The sequence below is a fragment of the Magnolia sinica genome, chromosome 12 (genome assembly GCF_029962835.1).
Source record: "Magnolia sinica isolate HGM2019 chromosome 12, MsV1, whole genome shotgun sequence".
NCBI lineage: Eukaryota > Viridiplantae > Streptophyta > Magnoliopsida > Magnoliales > Magnoliaceae > Magnolia > Magnolia sinica.
In genome coordinates this window covers 40,743,427-40,758,200 of record NC_080584.1, presented here as the reverse complement: position 1 = coordinate 40,758,200, position 14,774 = coordinate 40,743,427, and the positions used below count along the sequence as shown (strand labels likewise).

Sequence of the window (14,774 nt, the reverse complement as noted above, 5' to 3'; positions counted from 1 at the left end):
GGTACTTTAGTGCTCTTTAATTCCTGACAGGAATCGTCGTATACCGAGAACATTTGGGCACCCGTAAGTTGGATCGCAGTCGTCGGTCCGGAATGTTTCATCATCTTCTTGTCCAATAGTAACCCTCATAACTATTTCTTCAGAGGTCAAATTTAGACTATTTTAGGTCATTAGAATGGTAACTTGTCAAGCTTCCAAATGGGACCAAAATAGCCTAATTCAGAGATCATTTGATTTCCCAAAAGCACGTGGAACTCTTCGATCGTCATTTTTCAATATGGATTCTTAATCTTTCTAAATTGCACGATCCAACAGAGACACCTATAACTCCATCATTTATTGTCGGATTGGGTTGATTTTTGGTCATCTAAATGGTAATTTAATGCTCTTTCATTCCTGACTAGAATCATCCTATTCTCAGACCATGTGGGCATCTGTAAGTTGTATTGCAGTCGTCGGTCTTGAATGTTTCCTTCATCTCCTTGTCCAATAATAACCCTTATGACTCTCTCTTTCGAGGTTGAATTTAGACTATTTCAGGTCATTGGAATGGTAACTTGTCAAGTTTCTAAATGGGACCAAAATTGCCTAATTTAGTGACCATTTGATATCCCAAAAGCACGTTGGAACTCTTCGATCATCATTTTTCAATATGGAATGTTAATCTTTCCAAATTATGAGATCCAACGGAGACACCTATAACTCCATTTGATGTCGGATTGGGTCAATTTTTAGTCATCTGAATTGTAATTTAGTGCTCTTTCATTCCTGATTAGAATCATTGTATTCCGAGACCATTTGGGCATCTGTAAGTTGGATTGTTGTCGGCGGTCTAGAATATTATCTTCATCTTCTTGTCTAATAGTAATCCTCATAACTCTCTCTTCAGAGGTCGAATTTAGACCATTTCAGGTCATTGAAAAGGTAACTTGTCAAGCTTCCAAATGGGGCCAAAATTACCTAATTCAGAGACCGTTCGATATCCCAAAAGCATGTCGGAAGTCTATGATCCTCATTTTTTAATATGGATTTTTAATCTTTCCTAATTGCGCGATCCAACGGAGACGCCTATAACTCCATCCTTTGATGTCGGATTGGGTCATTTTTTGGTCATCTGAATGATACTTTAGTGCTCTTTCATTCTTGACAAGAATCGTCATATTCTAAGACCACTTGGGCATCCGTAAGTCCTGAATGTTTCCTTCATCTCCTTGTCTAATAGTAACCCTCATAACTCTCTCTTTAGTGGTCGAATTTAGACTATTTTTTGTCATTGGAATGGTCACTTGTCAAGCTTCTAAATGGGACCAAAATTTCCTAATTCAGAGACCGTTCGATATCCAAAAAGCACGTTGGTACTCCTCGATCGTCATTTTTCAGTATGGATTGTTAATCTTACCAAATTGCATGATCCAACGGAGACACATATAACTCCATCATTTGATGTTGGATTGGGTCGATTTTTAGTCATCTGAATGGTACTTTAGTGCTCTTTCATTCATGATAGGTATCGTCGTATTCTGAGAACATTTTTTTATACAAGCTATGGACAGTCTTTTATCAGATTTTTTGCTCTGCATATGCTTAAGGGTACTCCAGTCTCCTTGCTCTGGCCCAGTCTTCTGTTTACCGTTGGAAAGGTTTGGATTTTCTTGATCTACCCATTGGTTTTCAATTTTTGGAATGTTACGTGACTTCTTGTTAATTTGTTTTGGTTGGATTGTGAATGGAATATGTCTATTTTTTTGTTGGAAGAGGTCCCTCATCATATATAGATCTCATGCGTGGGGCTTGCCTCATGTCCTTCCCTTAATAGGTGGTTTCTATGAAATTACAGGTGGTTTCTTTCCCTAATTTATCGTTACTCTTGCTGAAAAGATGATGTGGTGGCTCATGTCCATAACCATTGCATATCATTCCCTACCATAGTTAAGGCATAATGGCCAATTTGACACCATGGTTATCTATGTTATATGCATCTCCAATGAGCACATCAATGGGAAACCTCAAAAGCAATCATCTTGCTAACACGTCTAGCTAAATTATTTTTTACATCGATCTTTTTTTCCTATTAGTGAATTTTATTGTTGCATTGATCTCATTCAGATGTTCCTATTAGTGAATTTTATTGTTGCATTGATCTCATTCAGATGTTCCTATTAGTGAATTTTATTGTTGCATTGATCTCATTCAGATGGGATTGCAACTGCTGGATGTATTCTTGGCCATCGGGAGTTTTATTTTATTGTGGGACTCATTATCTAATTGTGGATTATATTGTTGGGCATTTTCTTGTATGGGTCGATGACGGTGTTGTAATGGCTCAAAAGAGGGCCTGAAGATTGTCAACATTTGGATATGAGAATGGGAGTATAGGACAAATTGTCATCTTTTGGATCTGCCTTGGAACATATTAAAGGGGATTGAAAAGTTCTTAGTGGGACAAAGGTCTCTGGGCTAATGCATGTAGATTGAAGTTGGATACCAAGAAGAGAAAGATAAAGATTGATTCATTCCAGTATACAAAGAAAATCAAGCTGACAAAAGCATACTATTAGGAATCCGATCACATGGCAACAGGTTCTCTCTGGAGGATTGCTTTTTATAATTGAATCTTTAAAGAAGAAATGTCATTCTATTGAAGTCTCACTAGTAGGGTGTTGTCTTGCAGATTTGTAGATTTGATGCAAGGATCGGGTAGAACCTTACTGCCAAGCAGCAGTTGGAACGTGAGCTTGGGGCCATATCTTCCTTTAATTATAGGGAAATTATGTTCTTCCTCATCAGGCCATTATGGAGGGTCTGTACTGAATTTAGTTTAATGGTTTTCTATTATCTGTTCTAGCAGTTAAGCATTTCTTGTTGAGTTTGAGTTTAAATGAGTTGGTCCACCTAGTTTAAAATTACTTGTTTGGATAGTCCTTAAAAGTTGTTGCTTTCTCTGGCTTGATTTGTTATGGATTCTGATCGATGGGGCAGGGGTGGCCCACCTCGAGGTGTGGAGTCTGAGAGGCCACGGCTTGTTTTGGATCCGCCAAGGGTTGAAGGTGGAGGATCTATGATTGAGTCTAGGAGGACTCAGTCGAGCCCATTCAATGCAGGTCATCCGAGGGAGGAGGTTTTGCCTGAGACAGGGCTGGATTGGAGGAAGGTGGATTCAGAGATTGAGGTTACTGAACCCTGGTTAATTTCTATACACTTGTTCTCAACAATATTGATTTATCTTTTTCATTTTCTTTTTTCTTTATTTCTTTTTTATTTTAGTAACAAGTCATGCCTTTAACCAGATATTGTCTCCTGTTTTTGTACATGTACATTGTTGAGTAAGATATAAATGTTAGTAATGGATGATGTAATGACACAGGTACAAGAATGTCTTCCTTTCTTATTTGCATTTTTACTGATAAAAGATGCTACTTCATAACATCTGTCTCTTTCTTTTTCTTTCTTTTTTTTTTCTTTATTTTCATATTATTTTTCATTTTACACAATCTAGATCCCAATGCTGCTGACAGTAGTACAGGACCCCCGAAATCCAAATAGAAATGCAAAACTTAAATTCTCAAACACCAAGTCAGTCTCAGGTATTGGCAATTATTGATCTTTTAACCAAAAAAAGTTTCATATTCTACTGATACATATTAATAATATCTATTAATATGTTTCATGGCAAATTAATCTAAGCCATCCATCTTGTTTTGACTCACCTAAGATGGATGACTGCACAAAACCATGTAAGACAAACAATTCTAGTGGTTGATTATCCTACTTGAAAATGAGCCTGTTGACTGTTTTTTCTTTATGAACGGTGAGTCAAACAAATAAGATTGTCTTGAATGGACTAGATGATCCATCCATTCTACCACTCATGTCCCATCTTGAATGGACAAAGTAATGGATGTGAGGCTTGGTAATAAAATTCAACTTTTTAATTTTCTTCTTGTGATTAGTATCATTCTTTGGGAAAAACTTATTTAAACTATTTTCCCATTGCAAGGGCCATGGTGAAACTAGCACCAGGATTGCAATACACCAGCAAGCTGATTTAGGTGTAGAAGGTATATATTTTGAATGCTTTAAATTCTTGCTATGAAAATCTACTACTAGCATCTCCATATGCCATAAATGAATGCTGAACCCTGAATCTCTCATGTACCAGAAATGAATTTTGTGTATGGATGTGTTTATTCTTATTTAATGAGTGGTGTAGGTTTTTGCCCCATTTGCTCTGCTTCACGAATCTCATGAAACTTCTGTTAAGGTGGATCATTTACCTTGTGGAATAGTTGAAGTGAGTTCTGATATGGAATTGAAGCCTCTATGATTGACAAGTGGTGAGAAGTTAAAGGTTAGTATGTGGACCACATGCTATGGAAGAGAGTCTCTGTTTACTTTCTCTATTTGGTTCTACATCGTAATTGCCTCATGTGTTCAGTACAAAAAAAAATAAATAAATAAGAGTTTAGAGTAGATGATATCTATTTGATAATTTAGACAAGATGTGAACTATGTTCACATATTTTGATTCCTTTTAATATCGTAGGTTAATATGTTGAAGACAACTAAATAATGGACGGTACAAAATAAGATATTTCCGTAAGGTTTCCTTAAGGGCTCCCTTGCATTTCCCCTAGGATGTGCAGAATGAGAATTGATTCATGATAAACAGTTCTCTATATTTTTCTTTATGAATGAGTGAATATTATTTAGGAAAAAAAAAGCCAATTTAACACAAGACCCCATCTTTTGCCAATTTGTTCACTCATTCTTTTTTTAAAAAAAAAAAGAAACCATCAAAAACAGCAATAAGACCACTCAAAATGACAGAGGTCGCAGCTAAAATAGTACTCAAAATGCACATAAAGCCTGCACAAATTATCTTATAATGAAAATCCCTTCTTGTTATTCACAACTTCACTTAACTCTACAATAATCATTATAATAAATGGGAACAGGTAATCAATGAAAGCTTCCCACCCCAATTCAACCACAACTGCTATAGCAAAAATGGCGCTCTCAAAACAGACGGAAGCTTCTACTTACTTGAATCATCCACCTACTCTGTTGGTGATGGTCTGGTAGAGGGACCTAAGCTGAGTATTCCGTTTGTCTATCGCTGCGTATTTTTCCATCCCCTTGGACCTATCGCTGTGCTCCAACAGCTGATTCACCTGATCAATATGACCTTGGATGTGGTTGTCCAAAATTAGGGAGACCAGAAGTGACTCAACATCTTTCTCCGGCACATTGAGTTCCTTTGATATGAAGGGGATCCAGATCCTTATGTATGGTTTGATGAACTTAAGTAATACTTGGGTTCTGATATTCTTCAACAGATCCTTAATATAATTTTGGATGAAAGGATCATCCATGATTGTTCTTCTATTGTTCTTCAAGATTTTCTCAAACTCAAATATCTCATTTCTTTGATACGCTGCTATCAGATTTGTCATTGTTAAGATTTCGGGGTCATTTTTGTATGGTTTCGCCTCTTGCCCATCAAAAGGGTTCACTTCAGATTCCATTAGCATGTTGGCCAGAACCAAATATTTCAGGCACTAAATACACCGTTGATTCCCAACTTCATCGTAGTTCTTAAAAGTTTCAAAGAAATCAGTGGCTGCCTCTGCCCATTGACGCTCTGTCATGTGCATTTTCCCACCACATTCGTGAATTATACCCATAATACGTGGATGGGGTATTGCTGATTTTATCAAGAGTGCTTTTTGGTACGGTTGCTTGAGTTTCTTGTCATTCTTTGTTTCAGTGTACATTTGGATCTCAATGGCATAGACTTCCAAAAGTTGGTTGCCTTTCTTCTGATCATCTATACCATCTTCTCTTCGACAAAATTTGTGGAGTTCCTTCAATATCTTATTCATCCGCCCATATTCCCCCATGTCGAACCAAATCTTACAGAGCTTGAGATTGTCTTAAACCACAGTCTTTCATTTTTTGCTTCCTCAAGGGCCTTCAGCGTGGTTTGATAGAACTCTTGCAGAAGACCAAGGTTTTGGCTTGCTAACCCAAAAACAGAATCCATTATGTTATTTATACACTTTTCACTGTAATTCTTTGTTACAACTGATTTGATGTATGTCAGCATCACCCTATAAGAGTCCATCATCTCTTTGTACTTCCCCAGCCAATAATAGAGTTTAACAGTCTACTTTAACTCTTTAAATCCCCAACTTCTCAGGTTTAAATCCCTAACTTCTCAGGTTCCATGCGAACTACTTCAGCAAAACCAGCAAGTGCTCCCTCTAGATCAGTTTCCACTAAACCTTTGGATTTGTAGTACTGATTCTCGATATCGACATCCTGTTCCTCGGGTTCCTCCTTAAGAGTACTCGAAACCATAATCCTCCATATCTGCATCGGAACCCATGATTTCAGATCGGTGCTACCACTGCAGGGATTTGGCAAATGTAAGGTTTGGATTCAAGAGAAAGAGTGATAGATTATCGAGCCTTCAAGGATTCCATTTGCAAAGAAGATAAACCCTAGAAAATGATTCTAGGGTTTGAATGATTTCAGAGTTTCTTTCGAAGATTTTGGAGGAAAGAAAAACTCAGCTCTCCCTTTTCTTCACTCATTCATTAGCAGACCACTATATGGTCGAGAACAGCAGTCAGTGATTTCAGATAAGTCTTTCGCTTCTTCCAGTGATTTTGTAAGTCTTTTACTTCTTCTAAGATGTTATTGAGAAATCCTTATGCCGACAAAAGAAAAATGTTTTGTAAACATACATGAAAGAAAAAATTTCCTACAGGGAATTGTTTAATCACTACTCTTCATTTTCTTGAAAATTTTCTTAACAAGTGTACACGAGTCGAAAATACTCATTTACTCACTCAACTCGACTCGGAAATACTCGACTCGACTCTGCTCGAAGTGAGTTAGAGCTGAGTATGAGTAGAATTTAGGTACTCGAAATGAGTACGAGCTGAGCATGAGCATGAACGTACTCGACTCAATACTCAACTCAACACTCGACTCGGTACTCGACCAGGGGTATAAATACCCTTCTATTACATTTCACGCCCACCTATTCAAACTTCAAAAACCCTAACCATCCCCCTCCCCCCATTACCATACTAGCGCCCAGCGGCCATCCCCATCCGGACGTCACTCCTCCTCCTCCTCCTCCTCTCTCTCTCTCTCTCTCTCTCTTATTCCTGCCATGCTCATCCAGTCGTCCCTGTCCTACCCTGCTCGCTCGGTGCCGCAGCTCCTCCCTGCCGCTCGTCTGTGCCCGTCCGGTGTGGTAGATCGTCCCTGCCGCTCATCCCTGCCCTCTCCGGTGCCGGTCATCCCTGCCGCAGCTCGCCTGGTAAGCACCGATCCAAACCATTCAAATTGTGGTTCAGTTATGCATATTTGCATAAAATGCAATATTTTGGGACTGATTTAGATGTAATCTAAACTCTAACAGTGGATTTCAAACCACTCTGTGAGGGAATTTGAAACCCCCATTTACTTTGAGATGCTAAACAACCAAGGGATTTGAAATCTCCTTAAATTCCCTGAATCCATGGTGGCAAACGACCCTTAAGTGTCTGATTTTTCTCCCATTTCTCCTCTCTCATTATGGATGAGAGAAGATGAGTTAAGTTAAAGTCATGTTTAGAGGCTAGAAAACCATATGGCAATTGGCACTCGAAAACTCTACTCGAACTCAACTCAGAATCTGCTCGGACTCTGCTTGTACTCGACTTGGCTCGAGCAAGGATGAGAGAAGATGAGTTAAGTTCAAGTCAGGTTTAGAGGCTAGAAAACCATATGGCAATTGGCACTCGAAAACTCTACTCGAACTCAGCTCAGACTCTGCTCGTACTCGACTTAGCTCGGGCTTGCTCGAGCCAAGCTGAGTATGAGCTGGGGCTGAGCATACTGAGCACGAGCAGAGCAATACTTGACTTGACTCGACTCGTGTACACCTCTAAACATAAGTTATTATGTAAAAACTTATGAATTAGATCATATCAGTAATTATCGTATCAATCCTTTGATATTCCATTAGCATGAATGATTTTGCATTATGCAGCTTGCTTCTTTCTACATATTGAGCAAAAATTCATTGTGTGAAGAGATAGGGCCTTCTAATTCTCACTGGTTGTGATGCTTGTGTATATGTCCACACCGTGAGTGCCATGCCCCAAACTCAGAAAATGGGCTCATAAAATTCCCAATCACCGAACCCGGCGCCGACAGCCTCCGTAGTGCCCCATTCTCGGCTCCCGGCATTCATATGCCAGATTCCGATCCTGGGATCCTACAAGGAGGATTTTCAGTATGAATTTTTTTTGTAATGGAGCATAACCACAAGCATAACCAAGTCACAAAACAACATCACCACATATCCACTATATTAAAAACTTTAAGTACAATACGGAAAGGGAAATACAGGGTGATCAAAGAGCTCCAAAATGATCTGATACACATGCCTGCCTCAACGCTGCTGTGATCCAACGACACCTGCATGCAACGGTCGTGCATAACCTTACAAAAGCTTAGAGGGTGGTGTAAGTATGTGTGCAAGGCAAGTGCCAAGTATACAATATTAGAGTAATGCAGAAATATGTGGTAAGTCTATGAATACAATCAGCCATACCAAGGCTATGTGATGTGAGGCATGAATGCTATCAGTCATAACAAGGTCATGCGATGCGAGGCCTATGTAGCCAAATGTCATATGCGAGATGCAAAGCAAGCATGTCAATCCTCATCAAGTACACAAATCAGTACATTTTCTCTCTAGGATATCACTGGGGTCTAGTACACTCCACACTAACAGCTACCTCCCTAACCGCACAGCCCAGCGAGTGAAAGAGACCACACTATCCGCCTGACCAGTAGTATGCCAATACCTACCCGGCTCGTCGATAGCGAACTCATATGTTAACTAGTCAAACTCAGCCTAGCTTATACCCCCCTCACTCAGGCGGATAAGGCCACACCCCCTTCTAACCGACCACGACACAGTGGGAGACGCAGCCTACTGGTATTCGGCATTCGGGCGCTCGTGTATCCACTTAGTCTAGACATTGGAGCATCTCCTGGTACCAAAAAAGTTCTGGGACTATCACCCAAGGACATCCTAAGTGCCCACAGTACTAGAACCAAGTATTTTCGGTATCTGATACGGCCATCCACGATGTGCCTATGGAGCCACGACCCAAATGTCACTAAGGTGTACAATGATCATGTCACACAAATACGAGATGCATGAATCACACCATCAGTCATGCAGCAATCTTACACATACCATGCGATCATGTGGGTCACTCCGTCTCATAAGGAGTCCCGTAAATGTCTCAGCCCAACGGCTTATGCTATGATTAAATATTCCTCATATCAAGCATACATATGATGCGTATGGGCATGAATCATGAAGCTGTACTAAGCATGATATATGGTGATTAACTATCCTTCCAACGAGGATGGGCTTAGATGGCCTACACACAACAAGTGTGGGCCAATCAATGGGCCCTAGGGAGAGTTATAATGCAGACATTTAACCAACATTATTCTTACAATGTTGACATCAAATCATCATTGCTCTCAAGGCACGGCCCGTCATAAATATCATTACACGAACTACAGTGGAATCACACATTACAATGGACCTTAAGTACATCCCATTGGGCCTTAAATACATCAAATGGGCCGCATAACCTGGGCCTTATATTCATCAAGTGGGCCGTATCAATGGGCTGCACCAATGGGCCTTATGTACATTGCAATGAGCCATAATCCATGGGCCTTGAATACATCACAATGGGCCTCATAACCTGGGCCTCATATGCATCGTGGGCCAAACGGAAGGCCATAAATACATCAAGATGGGCCTTAAATATCAAGGTGGGCCTCATCAAAGGACCACAAATACATCAAGATGGGCCTCATACATACCAAAAAAGAGTCATATTGAAGGATCATTTGGACCATATCACAAATAGTAGTGGAGATAATAATTCTCACTGTTTAAACAAATCACAGGGCCCACCGTCAAGTTTATTTTCCACTCGATCTAATCATAAGGTCTTAAAGACCTAGATTAAGAGGGAAAACAAATATCATATTGGTCTAAACCCTGTAGTCCAAGGGTTTTAATGGTGGATGTTTAAATTCCACTATTTTCGGTAATGTGGTCCACCTGATCCTAGATCTATCTCATTTTTAGCCTCCAGCCATAAGACGAGCTTGCCAAATGGTTGGGCGGTTTGGATGCAACAATGCATCATGGTGGGTCCCATAGGGATGGACGGCGTAGATAAAGCAGGTGGGACCCACAGACTTGGTGACGCCACTACAGCAGTTAAGTGGTGAGGTACACCAACCGTCCCACCTCCCCATGCATGGGGAGGTGTGGTATACAATACATACATCAGTGGGTCCCACATGGGGCCCACCATAATGTTTGTTTTCCATCCAATCTATTAATAAGTTCACATAGACCGGAATGAAGAGGAAAAATAAATTTCATAATAATCTAAAACCTCTTTGAAGACCCAAATGGGTTTCAATGGCAGACATTTAATATCACACTGTTTCCTGTGATGTGGGCCACCTGAGCTTCATATAAGGCTGATTTAAGGGGGGCCCACCATTTGGAAAGGGGCCCACCTAATGCATGGTGTTGATGTTCAACCCACATCACGATGGGGCCCACGATCCCTGGCCCGCACGTCTAGTGCAGCAGGACGCTGCGCGTCCTCTGGACAGCAGCAGCGCCTGCTGCACATAGTCATTTTTTTCTTAAACAAAACCGTTTTCTTACGGTTTTTCCTAGGTGGGGTCCCCATCAGGTGGATCCACTCCAGCCATTACATTCCATGGCTCAAGACAGACCAATCAAGCCTAATATGCAGTATGTTTTGGCATGTAAGAAATTTAAAGTGGCCCTTAACGAATTTTAACAGTAAAGATCACAATTTTCTTTGCTATGGCCTGCCAGAACATCGGATTAACTTCATTTTTCAGCTCAATGCCTAAAATGAGCTAAGAAATGGAATGGACGGCGTGGATTAGTCTCATACATCAAGGTGGGGCCTGCATAAGCAGCCCACCCAAAATGCTTGTTGAATCAAGCTAATATTTTTGTTTTCAGTTCACATCTAGCGTCCCTGGATGCTGGATGGTTGGGCACCACACATACATTTAAGGTGGGCCCCACCTATAGACGTGGGCCACCAAAAAAAGGTTGGATGGCATGGGTAATACATACATCAAGATGGGGTTCATCCGAGTGGGCCACACGACCACATCATCACATAAAATGAAAAGAAGAGAGAGAAGAGAGAGGGACATGTGTGATGGAGTGCTCCGCCACTATGAGCCCTCCCTTTCCATGCATTCAATCATACATCAAGTGGATCCTAATATATGTGGGCCCACCAAAACAAAAATTAATGGTGGAAATTCCCTCGCCACCAAAATGGAAGGTCTAGATGACCTCTTCAAGTTAGAAAAGAAAACATCATGATGGGGTCCATAGAGATTGGCCCCATCATGGAATCATCATGTAAATCATAGTGGGTCATCGGCCACATCTAGGGTCCAAAGTGAGATCCATACCATCAATCGGTAAGCCTCACTTGGCCCATCATCAAAGTATGAAAATCTAGCCTATAAAGCACTCACCATTTGATCTTCTTGGTTCAATGGAACACCGATCTCCTTGTGTTTCACTTTGATGGAGAGGATGAGAAATGAAGGGCTAGCATGATGGATCTTGGGTTGGAAAGTGGGCCACACAACACTCTTTTTCTCTCCTTGGAAAAACTTGGACGTGGGATTTTTTTTGCTTGGGAAAGTGAGTTTAAGAAATGAGAGAAAGAGGGTTGGTTGTAAGAGAGAGGTGATGGATGTGAGGTGATAGTGTACTTGACATGAGAGTTGACTTGGTGGTTGCTTGACTTGGGGAGAAAGAAAGCATGGGTTACTCTTGTACTTGACATGAGGTGATTGATTGATTGATTGAGCGATTGATTGATGGCACATGATGTAGAGATTCTCTTGGGATTGCAAATGCACGGTGTTTTCCTCGAACTGAACGCGGGCCCACATATTCTAACCTGGGTATCTGATCGGTGCGCGAGTCACGACATTGGAATTGCGGCGACGGCGCGGTCGCTAAGATACAAGTCTTGGATTAAGCCGACTCAATTCTATGGAATATGACTTAGGGTTACATGCAAATGTCGATTATAGGTCGCAGGTTGCCATAATCCGTTGGGAAGGATCGCGAGAGTCAACGGAATAGTAGAGACTATGATACGAGCCTTACAGCTCTCCCCACCTAATAACTCATAAGAGAATAGAAAACATAACATCATATATGATCAAAACACAATATATCATACAATCAAACATAAAAAAGATGGGGATAACGCTCTCGAATCTCCGTCTTGCACTCCCAAGACGCCTCATCCACACTATGATGGCCCCACTGCACCTTCACCAAGGGAATGACCTTGGTCTGGAGGACCTGCTCCTTCCGATCGAGGATACGTACTGGCTGCTCAACGTAAGAAGCATCCTCACGAACCTCCAACGGCTACCAATCAATAACGGGAACGATGTCTGACCGACACTTCCTCAACATAGAGACATAGAAGACGTTGTGGACGCCAAACAACTGAGATGGCAAGGCAAGCCGATAGGCCACGGTGCCAACAAGATCGGTGATCTCGAAAGGTCCTATGAATCTCAGGGCAAGCTTGCCCTTTGCTCTAAAATGAACCACACCCTTTATGGGTGAGACCTTGAGATACACACGGTCCCCAACGGTAAACTCCAAGGGATGACACCGACGGTCAACAAAACTCCTCTGCTGGCTCTGAGCTATGTGCATCCTCTGCCTGATGATATCAATAGCCTATGATGTTTGCTGCACAAGTTCGGGACCTAGGAGATGCCGCTCTCCAACATTGGTCCAACAACTCGGAGATCTGCACGGTCTGCCATATAATGCCTCAAAAGGAGCCATGCTAATGGTCGCTTGCTAGCTGTTGTTATACGCGAACTCAGCTAATCACAGATGCTTGTCCCAACTACCCGAGAAATCAATCATATCCTCAAGGATCTAGTTAACCCTCTCGGTCTGGCCATCGGTTTGCGGATGATACACGGTGCTAAGCTGCAAATCAGTCCCCATCGCTCTCTGGAAGCTCCCCCAAAACTGAGACGTGAACCTCGGGTCTCGGTCTGAAACGATCGAGACAGGAATACCGTGCAGTCTCACGATCTCATCAACAAACATCTTGGCGAGCCGATCTGCATGTCAAGTCTCACGAATTACAAGAAAATGTGCCGACTTCGTCAGATGATCCATGAAAACCCAAATGGCGTCATGACCGCGCTGTCTTCGGCAAACCTATGACAAAATCGGTAGATATGTGCTCCCACTTCTACATCGGGTCGCTCAATGGCTGTAATAGACCAGGGGGTCTCTCATGATCAGCCTTAACACGCTGGCACGTGTCACACTCTGCTATAAAATTGTCTATCTGGCACTTCATCCCCGACCAAAAATGTTGACGCCTCATATCGCTATACATCTTCATCGAACTAGGGTGGATAGAGAACTCAACGCAACTCAGGAATATCCGGGACATATAATTGGTCTCTAAAGCAAAGTCCACCATCCGAACTACTCTGCTAGTCTAACTGACTCTCAAACGCTGCCTCTGCCTGATAACTCTGCACTAACACATCTACCTGCTAAGCCTCGATCACCCTTGCGACAAGAGAGGGTTGAATCAACGGGCTCGATAGTTGAATGATAGGAGATTGCAGACCAAACTCGAAGTCATACTCTGTTATATCCTTGAGTATCCTCCACTCCTGAACCATCATGTGAGACACTAGGCCTCGTGGCTGACGGCTGAGGGCATCCGCCACCACATTCGCCTTGCCTGGGTGGTACTGAAGATCAAAATCATAGTCTTTCAGGAGCTCCATCCAATACCTCTTCCTCATGTTCAACTCAGACTGAGAGAACAGATACTGCAAACTCTTGTGGTCGGAGAAGAGCTCGAACCTCACCTCATAAAGATAATGCCTCCACACCTTCAGCGCGAAGACAACTGCTGTCAACTCCAAATCATGCATGGAGTAGTTCAACTCATGGACCTTGAGATGACGAGACACATAAGCCACTGGCTTCCCGTGTTGCATCAGGACAGCACCCAAGCCAACTCGCGAGGCATTGGTGAATACAACAAATCCATCACTCCTAGAGGGAAGAGTGAAGATAGGAGCAGACGTGAGGCGGTCCTTCAGCTTCATAAATGCCTGCTCACAAGCGTCGATCTAAACGAACTCGGCACCCTTTCGCGTTAACTTAGTTAATGGGGCTGCAATACGAGAGAATCCCTCAATGAAACGTCGGTAGTAGCCCGCCAAACTAAGGAAACTACGGATCTCGGATGCGTTTGTGGGTTAGCCCCACTGAAGTACGACATCAATCTTCGAGGGGTCCACTGCGATGCCCTGCCTCGTCACCACATGACCGAGGAACTTCACCTCCTCCTGCCAGCACTCACACTTCTCCAACTTCGCGTAAAGATGGTGTGCACGGAGGGTCTGTAAGGTAATGTCCAGATGCTGCTCATGCTCTTCACGGGTCCTCGAATATATCAGAATGTCGTTAATGAAGACTACGACAAACTGATCGAGATACAGACAGAAGACCTTGTTCATCAAGTGCATGAATACTGCAGGCGCATTGGTCAGTCCGAAGGACATAACTTGGAACTCAAAATAAC

General features: G+C 42.1%; 1 long non-coding RNA gene and 1 pseudogene across 3 annotated transcripts; one reads left to right on the top strand and one right to left on the bottom strand.

Moving 5' to 3' along the window:
• The first annotated feature begins 2,228 nt into the window (after positions 1 to 2,228).
• LOC131221265 (uncharacterized) lies at positions 2,229 to 8,117 on the top strand. Of its 3 annotated transcripts, none has more exons than XR_009159151.1 (6): positions 2,229 to 2,800; positions 2,980 to 3,183; positions 3,497 to 3,584; positions 3,998 to 4,058; positions 4,211 to 4,348; positions 8,048 to 8,117. It is a non-coding gene; the product is annotated as an uncharacterized LOC131221265 (long non-coding RNA). The 3 variants fall into 3 exon arrangements; XR_009159152.1 differs by having other exon boundaries at positions 2,980 to 3,364; positions 3,516 to 3,584; positions 3,814 to 4,058; XR_009159150.1 differs by having other exon boundaries at positions 2,980 to 3,364.
• LOC131221264 (COP9 signalosome complex subunit 2-like) lies at positions 4,794 to 6,577 on the bottom strand (annotated as a pseudogene).
• Positions 8,118 to 14,774: the final 6,657 nt, after the last annotated feature.